Consider the following 11,373-nt stretch of genomic DNA (forward strand, 5'->3'; position numbering starts at 1 on the left):
AACTCATAGTAAAGTCCAGAAATGTGATTTTTGCATAAAAACTAATAATTACATACTAAAAACTAACTAAATCATACTAAAAACTACCTAAAAATAATGCCAAAAAGCGTATAAATTATCCGCTCATCACAACACCAAACTTAAATTTTTGCTTGTCCCCAAGCAACTGAAAACAAAATAGAATAAAAAAAAGAGAATATACAATGAATCTCATAATATCCATGAAACTTAGTCCCAATTAGATGAGCGGGGCTAGTACCTTTTTGCTTCTGAACAGTTTTGGCATCTCACTTTATCCTTTGAAATTCAGAATGATTGGCATTTATAAGAACTTAGAATTTTAGATAGTGTTAATGATTTTCCTAGTTCAGTACGTTAATTCTTGAACACAGCTACTTTATGAGTCTTGGCCGTGACTCTAAGCATCTTGTTTTCCAGTATTACCACCGGATACATAAATGCCACAAACACATAATTGGGTGAACCTTTTAAGATTGTGACTCAGCTTTCCTAAAGTCCCCAGTTAGAGGTTTCCAGAGTTCTTAAGCACACTCTTTCGGCTTTGGACCACGACTTTAACCACTCAGTCTCAAGTTCTTCACTTGGACATTCATGCCACAAACACATGGTTAGGGACAGCTTGTTTTAGCCGCTTAGGCCAGGATTTTACTCCTTTAGGCCCTCCTATCCATTAATGCTCAAAGCCTTGGATCCTTTTTACCTTTGCCTTTTGGTTTAAAGGGCTATTGGCTTTTTCTTCTTGCTTTTTCTTTTTCTTTCTTTTTCTGTTTTGCCATTTTTTTTCACTGCTTTTTCTTGCTTCAAGAATCAATTTCATGATTTTTCAGATTATCAATAACATTTCTCTTTGTTCATCATTCTTTCAAGAGCCAACAATTTTAACATTCATAAACTTCATTATAAAAAAATGCACTGTTCAAGCATTCATTCAGTAAACAAAAAGTATTGCCACCATATCAAAATAATTAAACTAATTTCAAGATAAGATTTGAAATCCAAGTACTTCTTGTTCTTTTGTAATTAGGCACATTTTTCTTTCAAGAGAGGTGAAGGATTCATGGAATTATTCATAGCTTTAAGGCAAAGACACTAGACACTAATGATCATTTAATGAAGACACAAACATGGATAACACATAAAGCATAAAAATCGAAAAACAGAAAGATAAGAACAAGGAAATCAAAGAACAGGTCCACCTTAGTGATGGCAGCTAGTTATTCCTCTTGAAGATCCAATGGAACGTCTGAGCTCCTTGATAAACCACTATTTTATAGTTTATCTTGTGCTCAATTGAGTGGTTTTTATCAAGTCCTTGCCCACTTATTCATATAAATTGCATGTTTTACGTTTTCCTTCCTAATTTTGTGCTATGATTGAAAACATGCTTCTTTGGCCTTATATTTGCTAATATTAATCCTCTCTTATTACCATTCGATGCCGTGATATGTGCGTTAAGTGATTTTAGAGATTACAGGGCAGGAATGACTTAGAGGATGGAAAGGAAGCATGCAAAACTGGAAGGAATACAAGAAACTGAAGGAACTGCTAAAGCTGTCCAGCCTGACCTCTTAGTACTAAATCAACCATAACTTGAGCTACAAAGGTCCAAATGACGCGGTTTTAGTTGCGTTGGAAAGCTAACATTCGGGGCTTTGCAAAAATATATAATTTGGCATATCTGCCTCGAAGTTAGGCGACACAGATGCGTGAATGACGCGCAAGTGTCGCATCTGCGAATTTCAATCCACGCAAACGCGTGGACGACGCCTTCGCGTCACTTTGCTGCGACCTGTACGAACTTGAAATTGCTGGGGGCAATTTCTGGGCTATTTTCGACCCAATTTTTGGCCAAGAAAACATAGATTTGAGGCTATAAAGTGAGGGAATGCATCCATTCATGAGAGACGGCTGATAATTCATAATTTTTAGAATTAGATGTAGTTTTAGAGAGTGAGGATCTCTCCTCTCTCTTAGGATTATGATTTAGGATTTCTATTATGTTTAAGCTATGATCTCTTCAATTACAGGTTCAATGTTCCTTTTATTTATCTTCCCAATTTAATTTATGAATTTTTTCATGCTAGATTTGAATATTCTATTTAATAAAATTCGAGGTATTTCAGATTTAAGATTTCTCTCTTTTATTTATGTTAGTGCTGCTTCCCATCTGAAGGCATTTTTATTCAAGTAGATTTTCTCACTTTTGACTTTAGTTAAGTGATTGGTAACACTTGAGTTATCAAACTCAGCTGTTGATTGAAAATTGGAATTCTTTGCTGATTGATTTGAATTCCAATAACTCTAGTCTTTCCTTAGGAATTGATTAGGACATGAGGAATCAAATTGATTCATCCGCTTAACTTACCTTCATAGTTAGAGGTTAATTAAAGTGGGAGCAGAATCCAATTCTCGTCACACCTGATAAGGATAACTAGGATAGGACTTCAATTTCTCATACCTTGCAAAGAGATTTTATTAATTATTAATTTATTTTTCTTGTTATTTAAATTACTTGTTCCCTATTTCAAAAAATCCAAAAATATACTGTTCTATATAACCAATAATAAATCATACCTCCCTGAAATTCCTTGAGAAGACGACCCAAGGTTTAAATACTTCGGTTATAAATTTTATTGGGTTTTGTTACTTGTGACAACCAAAACTTTTGTACGAAAGGATTCTCTGTTTGTTTAGGAACTATACTACCAATGCGATTAATTTTATAAAATTTGTTTACTAGCAGAAATCCTCACGTCAAAATGATTCCGTTGTCGGAAAATTGCAAACGTGTGCCTTATTATTGGTTATTGTAAATATTTGCTTTTAAATTGATTTTTTTGAAAAAAAAATGCAGATTTTTATTTTAAAATTTTTATCTTATCTTATCTTAGTTTTAAATTTCAAAATTCAAATCTTTCTTAAAAAATCATATCTTTTTCAAAATCTTATCTTATCTTATTTCAAATTCAAATTTCAAAATTTAAAATTCAAAATTTAATTTTCAAATTCAAAAATTTAAATTTTAAAACCTCTTAATTTAAAAACTTATCTTCTCTTACCTAACTTATCTTATCTTTTCTAATCTTTAAAAATCAAATCCTTTTCAAACCTTTTCTCTTATTTTATTTTATTTTATTTTATTTTCCTTTGCTTGTTTATTTTGTTTTTGTTTTTAATTTTTACTAGCTACTATGAGTTCTCACCCCTATCACTTTGAGTTTGGTTCTAATGCTGTTGAAAGGAATGGAAGCTATAACAGGAACATGCATCAAGGTCAAACCAATCAGAGATGGAAGGAGCCACGAGGATCTGATCAACCCTTTCGGCATCAACACCTTCCATAGTACCACATACAAAGACCATCCTACAATGCATGCCAAGATAATAGTTATGGTGGACCCTTTCATGACAACCAACCTCCACCAAATTACTATAGTCAAGAGCCATTCTAAGGAGCGTACCAAGATGATGGATATGGTGGACCCCCTTGTAATTACCAACAAGGCCTACCATATGACTATGAAGCGCTTCATCAACACAACTCTGGACCACCAGACTCACAAGCCCCCTACTACTAAACACCATCACATGATTCTAACCTTTATCCACCATATCAACCACCCTATGAGCCATATATAGATCCACCCCAATTCCACCCCAATTACTCCCAAGGACCACCACCTCCATGTACACCACATCTATATCCATCAATCCAAGAGCCTTATGATCCTACTTATGATATCCAAGTAGAACAAAAATTAAGGGATCGTCTCAAGGAAACAATGGATCGATTTCAAGCAACCCTGCATCAGTTGGACTGAGCGGTAAACCGAATGGCACCCGAAGCTTTCATGTCTAAAGAATCTCAACTTGAGAATAAGGAATTAAAGTGTACTGTACAACAAGTGGAAAAGATGGAGAGTGATGAACCACCCTCTTATCATGAACCTTTCCTCCCAAATAATGAGCCCTCACATCCACCTTAACCTTCAATGCATGATACTATTGGTGTTCTTCTTCAAGGGCAAAGAGAGATGAAACGGGGAGTACTGGAATTCGCGACTGCCTTTACCGAGGTAGTAAATCGATTAGCTTCCCAACATTTGAGCATTTAAAGTACTCCCATGGCTACATGTGGAGAATCTAAAGAAGAGCATAGCATGAATGAGACACTAGAACTTCCGATGGACAATGAGAAGTATGGCTTTGTATTGGAACAAGTGGAGGAAGCCATAATAGTTGTAGAGGAAGAAGTGGTTGAAGATTTAGGAGATGCTGAACCTCCATGGAAATCTAGGATTGTAGAGTACCCCTCCAATAAGATTGAAATTAATGTCAAGAAGGCTAGTGCACAACCTCCATGGCATATTCCTTATGAAGACTTGGATGGGATAGATCAAGAAGTAAGTTCCCTTGGTAATGAGAATCATGCATCAAGTCCTCCTAGTGATAAATCTACATCCACAAATGAACTCCTTGAATATGAAGACTCTTCTCTGATTGAGTCTGAGAATAATGTGGAAGTGGAAATCCTTAGAAAAGGATGGATGGGAGTTGAGTACGCTTTGTTAAGAACATTGGAGACTTCTTCACCTAAGTTGCCATTTACTCCTTCACTTGAGTGGGTAAAACTTATCTCTGTTCGTCTTCCTATCCCACTTGAGTATGGTATTCTTGAAATAGACGGCCAACTCAGGAATCTTTGTGGCATAAAGCTTAAGAGGAGATTGCTTAGTGGTTGGAATTGCAAATCAAGGCTCATCCAGGTTGATACTCCAAGAAATAGATTTAAGGGCTCAACTGGTGATAATTTGGTTAGATCTAAAAGAAGAGTTTGGTACTCCATAGAGAATTCAAAGTGCTTGCCACCCGGATAGAACCATGATTATCAACTTGAAGACGGGTGCAGAAACAAGATTTGGGATCCAGGCATATATAAGGATCAAATTTGGGAGCTCAAAACTTGTGAAGAACTCCATCAAGGCTTGAGAGACTTACTTGGTATTGATAGAGCTTATTGGAATCACAAACATTGGTGGAGATTCCTAAATGAGTTCAAGCACAAGCCACCATAACAAAGTACTCCCCAAATGTCCAACTTAAGGACTTTAACTGAAAGTGCTAGGTGGGAGACAACCCACCATGGTAAGATCGTTCCTTTTTAATTTTATTTTCTTCCATTTTATTTGTTTTTAAGTTTTATTTTATTCTATTTTATTGAACCTGAAATTATTTATAACCTCCATATCAGCATTTGCATTTTGCATTCTGCATATTGCACACTGCATTAAAAAAATAGCACGCACGCAACGCGGCAGCGTCGCTGACGCGTCCGCATCACCAGTGCGTTTTGAAGAAAAGAGAATTGGACAAAGAGTCACGCGAAAGCGTGGCTGGAGGCATGCCTTAGGCACAAATATGATCATGCAACCGCGTCGCTGACGCGTTCGCGTCGTTTGCGAAATAGCCTTCCCACACAGCCGCGTCATCCACGCGAACGTGTGGCCCTGCAAAATCGATGTAAAGAGGTGTATGGCAGTAAGTTATGATGGAGTGGGGCTGGAACCATGCTAGAAGCAGAAGCCCTACCACGCGAATGCGTGCCCCACGCGTCCGCGTCATTGATAAGTAATTTGAATTCTCATTGCAGCTACCAAACAGCTTCCTAGACCTATTCAGTTGAGCTTTACACCAACCTTTGCGTTTAAACTTAAAGCTTCCAACCATAATGAACCTTGCAGGACAATTCTTACCACTGGCCATCTTCCGCTTACTCTTAATGTCACCAAGAGCTCTAAGTTGACCATCTGTCTCCAGTAGCCCATATTCAAGTGGAATTAGAAAGCTAAGGGATATGAATTTTACCCACTTAAATGTTGTGAAGGATGATGGCAACTTAGGGGGAGGTATTTTTAATGAAATTGCAAGCTCCACTCCCTTGTGCTCTTCTTTGACATTTTCCACCTCTTTGCAAGCTTCTTCAATTTCAACCTCTTCCTCTTGGTAGCGTTTTTCCAATTTAATCTCTTCTTTATTGCGCACCAAGGGCATGGAAGGTTGTGCCTCTTCTTCTTGAATCTCCATCTCTTGATTAACCTCTTCCAAGTCTTCTATTATGACATGCCTTGGAGGTTGTACTCCCTTCTCAACATCAATTTCAAATACCTTGGAAGGAGGCTTTATGACTTGAATTTTCCATGGAGGTTCTGCATCTCCTAAGTCTTCAACCACTTCTTCCTCTTCAATAATTCCAGCTTCCTCCACTTGTTCCAGTACAAATTCATGCTCCTTACTGTCCACTGGAGTTTCTAATGTCTCCTTCATGCTACGTTCTTCATTAGATTGTCCACATGAAGTCATGGGGGTTCCTTGAGTGTTCGAACGTCGGGAAGCTAATTGATATATTGCTTGCTCCAATTGATAAAGGGTTGCATGAAATTGATCTACTGTTTTCGGGAAATGATCCCTTGACTCTTATTCCTCCTTGATGATTACCTTTTCGTGACAATTCCCTTCAATTACTCCTTCATCTTCAAGGGTCTCTCCTACCTTCATCTTTAGTGCCTCCTCTAGCTCCTTATAAAATATGGATTCGTGAAGATGATCCTCTCTCTCTTGTTCCATATCAATAGCATCATTGGGATCATCTTGCTCTTGGATTGATGGATGTGGGTGCTCTTCCATGGATAGTGGTGATGGGATGGGTGGATCATTATGTGGTTGAAAAGAAAGTGCACTAGAGTTTGAGGGTTGATTGTTGAAGGTATTTGGTGGTCCGATTCGGGCGGCGAGAGCTTGTATAATAGAGTTTAGATCAGTAAATGCTTTCTCCATGGAGGTTTGAGGTGGATAGGAGGGTTCATTTTGATAATGGTAAGGAGATGGTGTATATGGAGGTGGTGGTTCTATGTATGGTTCATTTGGCTCATAAGGTGGCTGGTATGGTGGATATGGATTAGGGTCATATGGAGGTGTTTGGTGGAAAGGAGTTTGTGAGTATGGTTGTTCAAAATTATATTGGGGGTTCATAGGCATATGGTGGGTCTTGTTGGTAGTCAAAAGAATGCTCACCATAGCCATTGCCTTGATATGCATCACAGAATGGTTGTTGATAATCCATTGGAGGTGGTTATTGCCATGAGGGTTGATCAAATCCTTGTGGCTCCTCCCATCTTTGATTGTTCCAACCTTGATGCCTGTTCTCATTGTAATTTCCTCTTCCAGCAACATAATTGTAACCAGACTCATAGCCAAAGGGGTGAGAGTTCATAGTAGTGAGAGAAAATAAAAATAAAAATTAATAAAAAAAGAAAATATTTTGAAAAAGATATGATTTTTTTTAAAAAGGATAAGATAAGATAATTTTTTTTAAAATCTGAGAATTTTTTTTGAAAAATATTTACAATAACCAATAATAAGGCACACGTTTGCAATTCCCCGGCAACGGCGCCATTTTTGAAGAACTGAAGATTGATGGTTTAGAAGTTATAGTAAACTCTCGTTGTAAGTATAGTTACTAAACCAAGCAATCAACCTTTCTTACAAACATTTGGTTGTCACAAGTAACAAACCCCTTTTTAAAATTGATAACCGAGTATTTAAATCTCGGGTCGTCTTCTCAAGGAATTGCAGGGAGGTATGTTCTTATTATTGGTTATGAGTTTGTAAATTGGGGTTTTGGAGTTTGGGCAATGGGCACAGATATATTTAAATGACAAGTAAAATAAATTAACAATAATAAAAATCTCTTGGCAAGGTATGAAGAACTGGAAGTCCTATCCTAGTTATCCTTGTCAATTATGATGAGAATTGGATTTTTCTCCCACTTTGTTAACCTCTAAGTATGAAAGTAAGTTAAGTGGATGAATTAATTCGAATCCTCAAGTCCCAGTCTTTCCTTGGAAAAAGTTGGAGCTATTGGATCTCGAATTAATTCTTGAAGAATTCCAATTTTCAATCAACAATGAGTTTGATAACTCAAGAGTCACCAATTATTTAACCAAAGCCAAAAGGAAAAATATCTAAATTAAATTAAAAGCATTCATATAAATAAAACAATCATAAACTGAAATACCTCAAATAACATTAATTAAGAAAATCAATCCAAACATAAAGAGTTCATAAACTAAATTGGGAAAATATATAAAAGGAATATTGAACCTGTGATTGAAGAAGATGAAATTATAATCCTAAGAGAGAGGAGAGAACCTCTCTCTCTAAAAACTACATCTAAAAATAAAATTATGAATTATGAGAGCATGTTGAGTCTCTGCATGTTCCCTGACTTTAATCTGTGTTTCTGGGCCGTAAACTGGGTTGAAATGCGGCCCAGAATCTCTGCCAGCGACTTTTGTAATTCTGCAGATTGCGTACGTCACGCGTCTGCGTCGTCCACGCGATCGCGTCACTCAGCATTTTTCGTATCACGCGTGCGCGTCGTCCACGCATTCGCGTCGTTCGTGCAGCATCTAATCTGCGCGGTCGCGTCAGGCATGCGATCGCGTCACTTTGATTTCTTCCATTTCACGCGGTCGCGTGAACCATGCGACCGCGTGACTTCTCGCTGGTCATCTCCTCAATTCCTTGTGTTCCTTCCATTTTCGCACGCTTCCTCTTTATTCTCTAAGCCATTCCTGCCTTATGAAGCCTGAAACACTTAACACACAGATCAAGGCATCGAATGGTAATAAGAGAGGATTAAGATTAGCTAAATTAAGACCAAAGAAGCATGTTTTCAATCATAGAACTAAACTAGGAAGGAATTGTAAAATCATGCAAATCTTATGAATAAGTGGGTGAAAAGTTTGATAAAACTACTCAATTAAATACAATATAAACCATAAAATAGTGGTTTATCAGTCATTTTTAAAAGAAAGGCCATTCACGCGATCACGTCAACCACGCGATTGCGTCACTCCAAATTTTTTTCAAAATGGGTTTGAAACAGAAAGTTGCGCGAACGCATGGCTGCCCTCACACCTTTCGCTTAAATTAAGTCACGCAATCACGTGACCCACGTGTCCGCGTTACTTGACAAAAATCGCACACCACGCGACCGCGTGACCCACGCGTCCGCGTCGCATGCGGTACACAGATTATCCCCATCAGCCAAAATATCTTATCTTTTCTTCCCCAAATCCTTATTTTTGTTTTCCCTTATTATTATTTCTTTCTTCTCTCTTCTTCCTTCTCTATTCTTTCTCATTTTTTACTTTTTCCTTTTTCTTTTCTTTTTACATCCATTATCAAGGTTCTTTTCTTCTTCCCTCTTTACGTCTTCCTTATTATTCCTTTTCTTTTATTCATGTTCTCTTATTACTTTCATTATGCATATTTTTTTCCTTCTTTTTATTACTTTAATTGGTGTTGGAAATTTATTTGGGTCATTATTTATTTCTATATTCTACTTGTGGATTTTTATATTGTTTGACAATTAATATTACTTCCTTAAAAGGTTGCTTGCATGTTCAAATTCACTACTTTCCATAACATATTCAACATGCATGCCAAATGTTTGTGAAAAAGCTCGTATGGCGTTGTGCATTATTTAAATTATTCTATTTTACTACTTTAATGCCTGTTTTTCACAAAATCCCTTTTATATTTTATTTATTTAATTTAATTGTCAATACAAATAGATTGTCAGTTTGAATGACTTGGTAATCTAATTTGGACATTGAATGATTGATCTATGCTACTCATGCCTTTGCCAGCATACCAATACACATCTTGCATTCAATTGCCATCACATGCACTTGATATGTTACCTCTGATGAACTTTTCACATGTAGTCTAGACCATGTGTTAACAACATCCCTCCTTGTAGTGCATTGATTACCACCCATAATGTTTGCTCTCTTGCTCAAACCCTTAGCTTTACATGTTACCTTCCTTTTACCTTTTCAGGATGGCCACCAAGAAGGATAAAGAGAAAGCTACTCCCAAACCACCGGCAAGGAAAGGAACAAAAAGAGCACTAGCTGCGGGGCCACCTGTCCACTTGTACATCTTAGCATGCACCGAGGACGGTGCAATCTTTAAGTGTGGGGAGGTCGATACCGATCTCCATGGGTTAGTTATTTCTTTCTCAACACCAATGTTTAAATTTTCTTTGTTAAATGAGTTGTTGCATTTGCATGTTTGTTTGATTTTTATGCATATTTTACCACTTGGTTAAAGTAATAATTTCTTTTTCAAGAAACTTTTTATAGCATTTCATTAATTTGAATTAAAATTTTTATTGAACTTGTTTGAAGAAATATTATACTGGAACATGGTTTAGAGCTCGAACACACAAAACCTGTGAGATTTTGAGCTATTTGAATTGGTTGCATTTTATCAACCAATAATTTATTTTTGGTGTGTGTTGTTCTCTCTAAAATTGTGATCTTTGTCTTGCTTAATTCTATATTTTCATTGTTTGATGTATGCATGCACTTTTATGATTGAGGCCTTTGTTTCACTGAGCTTACATACCCATATGGCCTTACCCTTTCATTATCTTTTGCAAATCAATATTGAGCCTATTTTACCCTTTTGTTCTTTACTTTAGCTCATCACTAACTCTAAGCGGAAAATAATAATGTCCTTAATTTGAATCCTTGGTTAGCTTATACTAGTGAGAGTGCTCATGAATTAAGTGTGGGGAAAGTAGACTTGGAAACATTTGGTTTAAGAATTTGGTGTTATATATCTTTATGAAAATGTGAAAGAAATGTTTAGGACATATTCATGCATTCAATAATTTAATCATATGTATTGAAAAAAAGAGCAAATAAGTAAAAGGGGACAAAATGCCCCAAAGTAAATGGTGAAAGCAATGCATATGTACTGTACTCAAAATCGGATACATGAATATGTAGTAAACATAAGTAAATGGATAGTTAGATGTGGTATTATGATTACATGGATTGTCTAAAGTTAGGTGGAAAGTTTAAGTTAATTAAGGATTCAGATTTTAGTCCACTTGACCAAATACAATCCTACCTTGACCCTAACCCCATTACAACCCTTAAAAGACCTCTTGATATGTGTATTTGTGCATTAAATATTTGTTGATTATTGGATGAAGAGCAAGCCTTAGAAAGCAAGGTTAGTAGAAAATTGAGAAAATCGAACCTCAAACACTTGAGCGATTAGAGTGTATACACTTTCGGTGAGGGTTTGATGCTCAATTCTTTGTTCCCGGCTTTCATGAGCTATTTTCTTCTGCAATTCTATTTGTACCTCATTTTTATGATTTGAATTAGTGAAATACAGTTCATATTTGTTCTTAAAAGATTTGTTTACTTTTAACCAAGTAGGTAGAAACATTCTGCATGTAGTTGCATTGTATAGATAGGTTGCATTTCA

Source organism: Arachis hypogaea, chromosome 2 (assembly GCF_003086295.3).
Source record: "Arachis hypogaea cultivar Tifrunner chromosome 2, arahy.Tifrunner.gnm2.J5K5, whole genome shotgun sequence".
NCBI lineage: Eukaryota > Viridiplantae > Streptophyta > Magnoliopsida > Fabales > Fabaceae > Arachis > Arachis hypogaea.